The sequence below is a fragment of the Peromyscus maniculatus genome, chromosome 7 (assembly GCF_049852395.1).
Source record: "Peromyscus maniculatus bairdii isolate BWxNUB_F1_BW_parent chromosome 7, HU_Pman_BW_mat_3.1, whole genome shotgun sequence".
NCBI classification, from domain to species: Eukaryota; Metazoa; Chordata; class Mammalia; order Rodentia; family Cricetidae; genus Peromyscus; species Peromyscus maniculatus.
The window spans coordinates 22,917,743-22,930,034 of NC_134858.1; the positions used below are offsets into that span (position 1 = coordinate 22,917,743).

The window sequence follows — 12,292 nt, forward strand, 5'->3', positions numbered from 1 at the left end:
ACAAAATCCAAACTCTAAGGCCAACTGTAGAATCAGGACAACATTGATTAGTGTGACTGACAAAAGTAAAAAAAAAAAAAAGGGAACTGGCAGGTCAAGTGCTTCAAGTACTGGTATATTCCAAGCCTATTTCATTTATTCATTCTGATCATTCAGTAATCCAAACACACTCTTTGCTTTCTATCTCATCTTGAAAACATTTCTAAAACCATACAAACCACTTAAATATTTATATAACTAGTCAAGAGAAAATGCCAATTTTTTCTGAGAACAGTCTCGGCTGGGTTCACATATTTTGCCTTCATAGTCTCCTTTGTATATTGCTCTTCATGACTTCCTGGGGTTTGTCAACTAAAAGAGTCTTTGAAAATGCAAGTTAGTGAAAATGTGCTGAATTCCAAGTGTTACAAGATGCTGGAACAGCCTCTTGAGCATAGCCTTTGCAATAGTCATTCTTCAAAAATGCAGACGTTTATCCCCAAAGGGCTTTGTGTTTAACGACTTTGATGTCGGTGGGAGAATGCTCAGTTCTGCTGTAGGAATGCATAGCCAAAATCACTGCCACACGTAGAGAAATGTATTATAGGAGCCCTTCCGGACGTGGAGTGTGGGGGTGTTAGGACAGGAGGATCTCTTTGAATCCCTTCAAGATGACCCTGGATGCCGCTTTCAGACCTACACTTGCCACAGCCTCAGAGGCCTCCATGTGAAATGGAGTTTCATGTTAACTGTATGGTAGCTCGTTAATATGCTAATAACCTACCAGGCTTTGGTTAAATGTTGAACTTTAACCATTTTATATCACCATTGCTCCCACATAACCCCTTTTTGCATAGTAATAAATACTATCAATTAAATGATAATTTTCATTTTACATGAGCTGTAGAGAAATGAGTAATTCATTAAGGATCAACCACTTAGTAATTAATAGAACACTTGCTACAAAAAGCCTTATAATTATAGGCTAACTTCTCATTTATTTATATTTAACATCACTCTAAGTACAGTCATGAAGAGCTTTTGTACAACCATTTCATGTCCTCTATCCTGTGTGATGGTAAACATAGTGTGTGTGGAAACATCTTGAGTGTGTTGAGATTAGGATACAGAGTTAAGCAGAAAGACTACAAAATTGCCACATGGACAAAGTTCCAAAGCATGTTGTAACACATGACTCTTCAGACAGCTGCTAGGAGTCTCTTGCTGCTGAAAAAAACATCCTGATTAACTACCAATGTACTTTTTTTTCCAGACAGGGTTTTTCTGTGTAGTTTTACACCTTTCCTGAACTCACTTTGTAGACCAGGCTGGCCTCTAACTCACAGAACAGAGATCCACCATAGCCAGGTGGTGGTGGCGGTGGCGGCGCACGTCTTTAATCCCAGCAGACCAATGTGCTTCTTAAACACCCCAAAAATAAGGAAAACAGCCACAAGATTCAGCATTCTGTCTGGTTCTTATCTCTTCTACACCTTCTCATTTCAGACTGGCCTTAACAGAGCCACCTTCATGAAGCTCCTTTGGCAAACAGTAATTAATCTGGTAAGAGTTATTGTACATATGTCTGGGATCTTCTAAAAGTGTTACATGCTTGAAACATTTGTATCTAAGAAAGTCATTCTTTGTCTAACATAGACCTTTGATTCATTTCTACAGTAGATCACAGCTTATAACATAATACTCAAAGAAGAAGAAACCTTGAAGCATCCTTCTTATGAACCACATATATTTATAAGGATGCCAAAGAAGCTATAGCAGTGGGTAAGTTTACAGAAAGTCAAAACCAGTTCCCGTGGGATGGTATTCTTTGAGCATTACCATTTCTAAATTGTTTCTCAAGTTGTCATTGAAATTCCTTTGAAGAGCTAGAGAAGTGGCTCAGCCGTTAAGAACACTTGCTGCTCTTCCAGAGGACCAGAGTTCAGTTCCCAGCACCCACTTTAGGTAGCACACAATAACCTGTAACTCCATCTGAAAGGAATCTGACACGTCTGGCCTCCATAGGCACCCACACATACATGGCTTGCATACCTGTGGACACACACACACACATATACATATCTATATATGTGTATATATAGATATATATCTTTAAATTTTTTTCCTTTAGAAATCTTCATTCTGGAGGTATGGTCTTATGTTATAGAAGTCATCTTCTATAAGGGTTTTGGTATTGGCTACAATTTTCCTTGGTTTGAAAGCCTTTTGTAACTTTATAAAATATTTAATTTAATATATGATCTCATCACTCTAAGGCAGCAGCTCTTATTTCTTCATGTCTTCTAGGTTTTATATATATATAATTTATCTATAAGTAATTCATGTACATACAGAGTTTTTTTAAGTAATAATTGTAAATACAGAATTTTATGAATTTATTTATTTATTTATTTTTACCCTAAAAGTGTATTTGTGGAGTCTGAAGGGATGGCTTAGTGGTTAAGAGCACTTGGTGCTCTTGCAGATGACCTGGGTTCAGTTCCCAGCAGCCATATTAGTCTATAACTCCAGCCCCAAGGTATCTAGCACCCTCTTTTGGTCTCCATGAGTACTTCATGCATGTGGTGCATATAAGTACATGCAGGCAGAACACTCATACATATGAAAGAAAAGTTTTAAAATTTGCCAGGTGGTGATGGCACATGCCTTTAATCCCAGCACTCTGGAGGCAGAAGCAAGCCCACTGTGAGTTCGGGGTCAGCCTGGTCTACAGAAATAGTTCCAGGACAGCCAAGGACACATGAAACCCTGTCTCAAAAAGAAAATTTTAATTGTTAAGTATATTTGCAAATTTTTATTCTATATGGCCATACTCATCTACAGATACATACGCATCTAAGCCATAGTTTTATAGCTATACATAGTTTGGAAATGGATGTCGTGTACCAATAAAAGAACTGCTCTTTGACACTAGGACACCTTTCCTCTTAAGCCCTCACCAAGCTCAGACTCAATCTGACATTGGGAAATAAGCAGCTCACCAAAAAATGAGAGGCTGATTAAACAGTCTGAACTAGATTCCATTCCTATACTGAGATGCAAACACTGTCGCTAGGTTTGACCCACTTGCATTAGCCTTTCTGGGCTAGAGGAGTTTCCCTAACAGGTCAGTATATGGCCTCTTTTCCTAGAAAATCATCGCTGTATTGGGAAATGCATGTAGACACGTGTGTATGTGTGTCTATACATACATGTATACATATAAGACAGGAATGAGTGGGCACGCTGCTTCTTGTTTTAATGTTTCTCCGTCTTCTAAATGAATTGATGTAACTTTTTATGATAAAAGCTATTTTAAAAACTAAGCCCACTTAATTCTTCACTCAGCAGCAGTTCCTTAGCTCCTATTAATCTTTTAGTGTCTATATGTGTGTGTGATATACATGTGTCGACATGTGTGAACATGTGTGTAGGTCAGAGGACAACCCTCAGAAGTTAGTTTTCCTTTTACTATGAGATATGGAGATCAAATTTAGGTTGTGAGCTTGTGCATCAAGAGCTTTTACCAATGAGCCTTCTCACTGGCCCTCTTTTTTCTTTTAAAAAAAATGTACTTTACAAATAAATAAAATCAATGTACTTTATAAAAAAAGTTTTTTCACAATCTTTACATTTTGATATATTAATATGTTTTATGTGTGGACAATTTCAGTGAAGTTACAGAGACATTATCAAGTTTTAAATATTTTGTGTCTGTATATGTATTAGGGGTATGTATATATGTTCATGAATGTATATGGTATATAGGTACACATGTGTATGCAGGTGAACCTGTACATGTGTGCATGCATGCAGGTGGACGCCAGAGGTCAACTTCAGGTGTCATTTCTCAGAGCCATCCACCTTGGGGGATGTATGAGTGTTTTACCTGCACGTATGTATGTGCAGCACATACATGCCTGTCACCTGCAGAAGTGAGAAGACATTGACTGAGCTCCTGGAACTAGAGTCCCAGATGGTTGTGAGCCATTATGTGGGTCCTGGGAACTGAACCCAGGCCCAGATCCTCTCTAAGAGCAACAAGCGCTTTAACCCACTGAGCTCTAACTAGCTGGCCACACCTCATTTTTTGAAACAGAGACTGGGACGGAAGGCTTGCCAGTCAGAGTAGCTGGCTGGCCCGCAGGCCCCATGGACCTTCCTCTCCCAGCACTGCGATATCAGAGTTCCCGCCCTGCTGGCTTGTTAGGTGGGTCTTAGGGACCAAGCTCAGGTCCTCTTGCTGGTGTGGCGAGCACTTTACCAGCTGAACCACCTCCTCAAACCTCCAGTTTTAAGTTTCAATTTCAAGTTTCAAATATTAATCTCTTTAAAGAATTCTTCCCTAAATCACAGTTAATGATGAAAAAGGACTCTTCATGTCTAAAAGACATTTTTCCCATCTTTCAAGTGAAAGCCTAGTCTTTTAGTGACATTGAAATCATAGATTTATTACTTATTCTTATGTCATTGAATTTCTACGTAAGTATACTTAATGTCTATTTTCAGGAGGAAATGTACACCCAGAAAACAGGAAACCAACACGGTGAAATGCGGTTGCTGCATTAACCACACCAGCCGCTGGGTGTCTCCATTGCATCACCCCACTCTATCTCTGACGGAAGTTTCCAGTCAAAGAGATGGAGAGCAAAGCTTTATTCACAGTTTTCTTTCTTTATACTTAAAAATATTTTTCACACGTATGAGTGTTTTGATCACATATATTTGCATCGTGTGCATGCCTTGTGTCCGGGGAGGTCAGAAGAAAACATCAGCTCCTCTGGAGCTCAAATTAGGGACCTTGGTGAGCCTCCAGAAGGGTGCTGAGACTCAAACCCAGAACTCTGCAAGAACAAGTGCTCTGAACTGGTGAACTATCTCCAGCAGCTTCACAGAATTCTTAGTTAAGAAGACCCAGCATTTTCCTGTCAGGTAGCCTATTGAGAAACAGTTCTTCCTGTGTGTGTCATATTTTCTTTCATTTTTTGATAACTGGACACTTCATTTGCCAAGGAGAGGAGACCTTTATTGTATCCATTTGTAAATTTGTAAATGTATTTTAATAGCCCAATAATCAAATAAAAACATGAGACCACATGCAGTTCTTTTATACAATTGGAATTCTACATTGCCTCTCACAGTCAAGTGTCATCCAAGTAGCAGCGTTATGCACAAGAAGAAAGCACCGTCACTTACAGATGCCTTCAAAGCACACAGGAAGCACCTGGTGACCTGGAAAAGCTCCCTTCTCTCTTTTTATCTTTCCTTTGCTGCCCTGTCTAAGCTAGGTTGGGCAGACAAGTTTTGAAGAAAGATCATTGTTTAATACAGCTGTACTTTAACCCTGAATCATTCCATTAGTAAAAGGGCATTCTAGAAATTACATAAATGGTATGGTTTGAAGTACCCTTAAATGTGAACTATAATTTAGTGTTGGCTGCAAGCTGATTTACCTGTCTGCTCAGGGAAACTAATGGATGGTAAAGTCAGATGAAAAGAATTTGAATTCCAACAGCAATGAAAGCAGAATTCATTTTTCATTCTATAAACTATAAATAGAGGAACTAAACACAGAATTTGGTGATGACAGAACTCCAAGTGAGAAATTGGAATTTAAATATCAAGTTACCTTCTCAGAGAAAGACAGAGTTCCAAGCTGGATAATATGTAGCTTTAGATAAACTCAAACAGATGAAGAAGTAATGTAGGATCCTAAGCACTAGGATTGGAAATTATTTAATACCATGCAGCTCACAGAATTATCTGCAAAAGAGTAGAATAAGGAATCTGATAGGCTGGCCATAGATAGAAGGTGATCACAACCACCATCTTACCCAAAGAGAAAGCCACATGTAAACTTGAAGCTCTGGTCACATAGGCCAGCCTTAGGGTGGATTGAGTCACTTCTATGGATAATACATATGGCAATAGTATTACAGTTCCTGCCCTCCCCCCAAATCAATGTGGCCAGAATGTGGGAGCCAAGTGGCAACAGGCACATCTACCTATTAACTTCACTATCTTCAGTGGCTTCTGGGATCTTTCTGTGTTTTTGAATGTCTTATTGAATCAGATTCTTTGCAGTGGCTAGACTCCTTAGAATATTATTGAAGTCTTGAATGGGGTTAAATTTATAATTTTTTTTACCATAAGCAGAATTATATTAATAAAACTTGGATTCAAATATGTTTATATGTTCTTAAATGTCTAATGTATTTTTGTGAAGATTCATTTCTAAGGGCTGGGAGTGTTTCTAGCAAATATTCAATCCCTCCTATAGCAACTTGATTCTCTCATTCTTTTTTAAATCATGAAATGTTCCGAGGATACTGTCTTAGTTAGGGTTTCTATTGCTGTGAAGAGACACCATGACCACAGCAACTCTTATGAAGGAAAACATTTAATTGTGGTGGCTTACTTATAGTTCAGAGTCCCATTATCATCATGGTGGGATATGCCAGCATGCAGACAGACATGATGCTGGAGAAGGAGCTGAGAGTTCTTATATCTTGATTCACAGATATCAGGAAGTAGTCTGTCTCACTAGGTATGGCTTGAACATATATGAGATCTCAAAGCTCACCTCCACAGTGACACACTTTCTCCAACAAGGCCATACCTCCTAATAGTGCCACTCCCTTTGGGGGGCCTTTTTCTTTCAAACCACCACATTCCACTCCCTGGCCCCCAAAGGCTTGTAGTCATATCATAATGCAAAAGTACTTTCAGTCCAACTTCAAAAGTCCCCATGGTCTATAATAGTCTCAAACTTATTTACAAGTCTAAAATTCAAAGTCTCTTCTAAGATTCATGCAATCTCTTAACTGTAATCACCTATAAAATAAAAATCAAAGAAATGATCACATAATTCCAACATATAATGGCACAGGATATACATTACCATTCCAAAACATAGGGAAAGGAGCATAGTGAGGAAATACTGGACAGAAGCAACACTGAAAACCAGCTGGACAAACTCCAACCTCTGCATCTCCATGTCTGATGTCAAAGCACTCTTCAGATCTCCAATTCCTTTCAGCTTTGTTGACTGCAACACACCTCTTTCTCCTGGGCTGGTTCCACTCCCTGTTAGCAGCTGTCCTTGGCAGGAATCCCACAGTTCTGGCATCTCCAGTATCTTGGGTTCTCCAAGGTAATCCAGGCTTCAACTTCACAGCTTCACACAATGGTCTCTCTAGGCCTGCTTTCAGGGACACCTCTGACACATGCTTGGCCTCAGCAGCTTTTCTTGGTCACAGAGGCAAGTTTCATAGCCCCCTTTTTGTATCCTTAACTCTAGAACCACCTGACTGAAGCTGCCAAGTCCTGCTGCTCACTGGGGCTGAAACATGGCCCCTCTGTTTAATCACATCTTCACCAGTTTTGTGTTTTCCATGGTTTCCTTCACTGCCTAAACTTTGCTGTTCTGGAACTTGCTCTGTAGACCAGGCTGGGCTTGAACTCTGAAATCTGCCATACTCAGCCTTACTGGTTCTGGGAATGAAAGCATATATCTCCACACTGGGCTCTTTTCACAAGTTGGAAACTCTAGCTGGGTGGGATCTTGCCCTGAGGTCACCACTCCTCTTATTCCGTTTCTTAATCTGTTTATCTCCTTGAAAACAGGATTTAGCTCCACTCCACTTCCTGGTGCTCCTTTTCTCCTCAAACTGTTCTACATTTTGTATTTTTCCTTGTTTAGCTTGATCATTTTCATTATAAATCTTCATTAGAATTACCATTAATAGCCACATGATGGAAGCTATACTAGACTGTTTTGAGAGTTTGGCAGAATAAATCCAAAACTTTTCAATTTAGCCTCAGGCAGACTCTTCGGACAGGGGCAAAAGGCAGCCACATTCTTCACCAAAATATCACAAGAATGATCTCTAGGCAACATACTAAAGTTCTCTCTTCTGAAACCTCTGAGCCAGCCCCCCACAGTTCAAATCAACCTCAGCACCATGTTTTCCATGTTCCTATTAGTATGATCCATTAAATAACACTTAAAACATTCAACTGCTTTTCTAATCTATCGTCCCAAGTTCATATTCCTTCAAACAAAAGCATGTTCCAGGCCTATCACAGCAATACCCCAGTACCTGGGTACCAACTTCTGTCTTAGAGTTTATATTGCTGTGAAAAGACACCATGACCACTGCAACTCTTATGAAAGAAAATACTTAATTGTGGTGGTTCAGAGGTTCAGTCTGTTATCACCATGGCTGGAAGCAAAGCAGCATGCAGGCAGACATGGTGCTGGAGAGGTGGCTGAGAGTTCTTACATCTTGACTCACAACAGGAAGTGGTCTGTTTTCCTGGGCCATTTTCTTTCAAGCCACCACAGGCTCCAATGCTCAAATTTTCCCTGCATTTGCTTATTTACTGGACAGTTTAGGTCTGTGGTTCTCAAGATGTGGGTCAACACCCCTTTGAGGGTCAAACAGTTTATAGGTGTTACCTAAGACCATGGAAAAACACCGAGAATTACATTATGAGTCATACATTAGCAAAATTATAATTATAAAGTAGCAATGAAAATAGTTTTATGGTTGAAGGTCACTACAATAAGGAACCTGTATTAAAAGGCCTCAACATTAGGAAGGTTGAGAACCACTGGTTTAGACATACAAAAAGTGTCATCTAGTGGAAAGAAGGAAGGATTGCATATAATTTTCAGAACCAGCAATGGTTTTAATTTCATCTGTTTGCTATGATGAAACTGATTAAGAAAAAAGCATATTTTCAGACTTTACTACCAGATTTTAAAAGTGTCTGAGCTAATAAGTATTTCCCCAAAAGTTCTTTCATGTATTATGAAGATCAAGGAATGAAAGCTGTGTGGGGAGCAGATTAGTTCCTGAGTCACTGTATATTGTGGACATGAGTGAGCACAGCCATGTCAAGGACCCCAGTGCCTCAGACCCAATGGAAATGGCAAAGCCTTCCCCAAGTAAAGCTCAGAGAAATGACAAAACTTTCCTCTGACCCAAGTAAGAGTGTTGATGAACAATTGACCTTTAGCTAAGACCAGTGCGTGTAAGACTTCAACTGCAGCTTCCTCCTTTCTGACACGTACAGCCTGAGACTGCTCCCTTACAGAGACCTCACACCAAGACTAGCTAACCCCCTCCTCCTTGAGTTGTACATAATAAACCAGCTGAGTTGCTGGGCTCTTTGTGTAATAGGCATCCTCCATCAGAGCCAGCACATCCTACCTAATCCCAGATTTTGTTTTTCACATATGTCTATCATTTCTTTGTAATTGGATGTTTCCTGTTCTGACCACCTGTTCCCAAATACCCAGCAGCAGCCACTTCAAAAATAACTACACAGAGGCTTATATTAATTATAAATGCTTGGCCAATAGCTCAGGCTTGTTACTAACTAGCTCTTACACTTAAATTAACCCATAATTCTGATCTATGTTTAGCCACATGGCTTGGTACCTTTTCTCTTTACAGCTTTCTCATCTTACTTCTCTGTTTGCTGGCCACTCTCTGATTCTGTCCTTCCTCTTCCCAGAATTCTCCTAGTCTGGCTCTCAAGCTTAATTTCTTCCTGCCCAGCTATCGGCCAATCAGCTTTTTATTAGCAAATAAGAGTAATTCATATTCATAGTGTAGAAAAGGACTGTTCCACAGCATTTCTTCACTCCCAAGTCTCCCCAGTCAGATTTTCAAGACCAAGCCATTCAGGACACAGCAGAGCTGGTGAGATGGCTTAGTCAATATAGTGCCTGACTCACAGATGTGTGGACCTGAGTTATTTCCAGTATCTACTAAGTGTAGTAGCACCTGCTTGTAATACCAGCCCTTGGGAGATAGTAGCTGGCCAGCCTAGCCTAATGAGCAAGCCCCAGCTACCAGTGAGAGATGTTAGCTTAAAAGACAAGGTTGACTATTACGATCAATCCACGTGAATCTATTAAATGGGTAACAGAATTTATTAAAATACAGATTGAGGAAATACACTCATGATTACAGAACAGACATCAGAAGTCATCCTCTGATCGGACCAGGAGCGAATCTACCTTATTTAGAAGGGACAGTATTCGTACTGTCAGCAGTCAAGGCAAGGGAAATTCTTTGCCCAGTAGGCCCAGCTGGCCCCACATTGGATGCCACTTCTTACAATCAATCCATGTGAGTCTATTAAATGGGTAACATAATTTATTAAAATATAAATTGAGAAAATATACTTACGATTACAGAACAGAGTAGACAGCAGAAATCATTCTTTGATCTGACCAGGAGCAAATCCACCTCAAGGTCATGTCACCCTTTTCCAACTCCTTATAAGAGGTCACGTACAATGGCAGGAAGCATTCCCTCCTTTGAGCTGTATAGCCCAAGGTCATGGGCAGAGTAAATACCACTACAGTTGATCCCTGACCTTCATGAACACCCAAGAAACACACCCATACCTACCTGCATATGTCTTTGTGTGTGTACATGCATGTGCACACACACATGCACACAGAGATCAGTAAGTGTATTACTACTCTTCAGACTATGAGATGGGCTAAGAGATCTCACACTAGGATTTAGGGATCCTGTATTTGAGTCCTGGCATTGCTACCTTAAGCAATTTATTCAATTCAATTGATTTCTCTCTTTCCTCAGTTGTAAAATTAACCAGTTGGACCAGATGGTTTTTATGATAATTAGTGTTGATCTATGAAATGAATATAAATTATAAAGCCCAAAAATATATATTTAGGTCATGACTTTAGAAGAATTTTAGTTTTGGTGTAAAGTCAATTTTTATTGGAATATATTTATAAGGAAAGTGTATAATGGAATGCTCACTCTTCTAGGATAGAGTAAACATTACTTTAAATTATTATATGGCTATATATTTCTGATTTTTGTCATCAGTACATACCCTATATATCATCCACACCCCTAATCTGTTTACTCTTGAGTCCTTAGTGTTAATTTCTCCTCTAACTATAACATTGCTGATGGAATAAGAGTACAGTTCCATACTAGTTGCACAGGTTCATTATCATATTTGTAGGGGCTCAATGTAGACAAATTATAAAGATTGCCACTGTATAAAATCTGCAGAAGCAGACAGATCTCTATGAATTTGAGGCCAGCTGGTCAACATAGGGAGTAACAGGCAAGCCAAGGCTACATATTGAGACCTTTCCTCAAAAAAAAAAAAAAAAAAAAAAAAGTAAATAAAATTGCCTGCAGCTGATTTGGGCTTGTCCCTTACTGTTTCTTAACCCTTTTCTTGCAAGGACGGGGCTTTATTTTTAAAGCCACAATGCACAGAATCTCCTCTCAATCCTTTCTCAAAAAAAAAATCAATCATTTTAGAGAATTTTAAAGTGTATAATTATAGATATAAACTACTATCAGTTTAGAAAATTGTTGAACATAATAAAAAAAACTATAGTATTGCATACAGGCACTGTGGTGCACATTTACAATCTCAGCTCTTAGGGTGAAGGTAGGGTGACCAGAAACTTAAGGTCATTCTTAACTATATAGGGAGTTAGAGTGAGTTTGAGGCTAGCCTGGGATACATAAACTCTGTCTATACAAACTGGATATAGCTCAGTGGTGGAGCATTTGTTGAGCGCTCATAAGGCCCTTTGTTCAATTCCCAACATCTCAAAAAATAAGGAAGGGGGAAAGACAGAGGGAAGAGGGGAGAGAGAGAAGATATTCCTAAGCATCAGAAGCTTTATTGCAATTTCGTGCCCCTCTCTCCTCTTCTCACAGAAATCCCAACTGGTATCCATTATTTCAGTAGAAAATCTATAAGCCTTTATTTTCCTTAAATTTAAAAGTATGATCAGGGATATAGACAGGTGTTAATTTATATGAAAATGTGGTGGTACTTTGTTCCCCAAAATATTGTGCACCCTAATAAACATATCTGGGGTCAGAGACAGAACAGCCACTAGATAGATACGAAGGCTAGAAAATGGTGGCACTCACACCTTTAATCCTAGCATTCCAGAGGCAGAAATCCCTCTGGATCTCTGTGAGTTCATGGCCACACTGGAAACAGCCAGGCTTGGTGACACATGCCTTTAATCCCAGAGAGTGGTGGTAGAAAGCAGAAAGATATATAAGGCGTGAGGACCAGAAATTAGAAGTACTTGGCTGGTTAAGCTTTCAGGCTTCTAGCAGCAATTCAGCTGAGATTCATTCTGGATGAGGACTCAGAGGCTTCCAGTCTGAGGAAACAAGATCAGCTGAGAAGTTGGCCAGGTGAGGTTAGCTGTGGCTTGTTCTGTCTCTCTGATCTTCCAGCGTTCATCCCAATACCTAGTTCAGGTTTGATTTTATTA

The 12,292-nt window shown here is 39.5% G+C and overlaps 1 long non-coding RNA gene across 1 annotated transcript; it reads left to right on the forward strand.

Moving 5' to 3' along the window:
* Positions 1-1,422: 1,422 nt before the first annotated feature.
* Positions 1,423-6,163, forward strand: LOC121830772 (uncharacterized). The gene is made up of 3 exons (XR_006073980.2): positions 1,423-1,542; positions 1,657-1,761; positions 4,489-6,163. It is a non-coding gene; the product is annotated as an uncharacterized LOC121830772 (long non-coding RNA).
* The last annotated feature ends 6,129 nt before the right edge of the window (positions 6,164-12,292 follow it).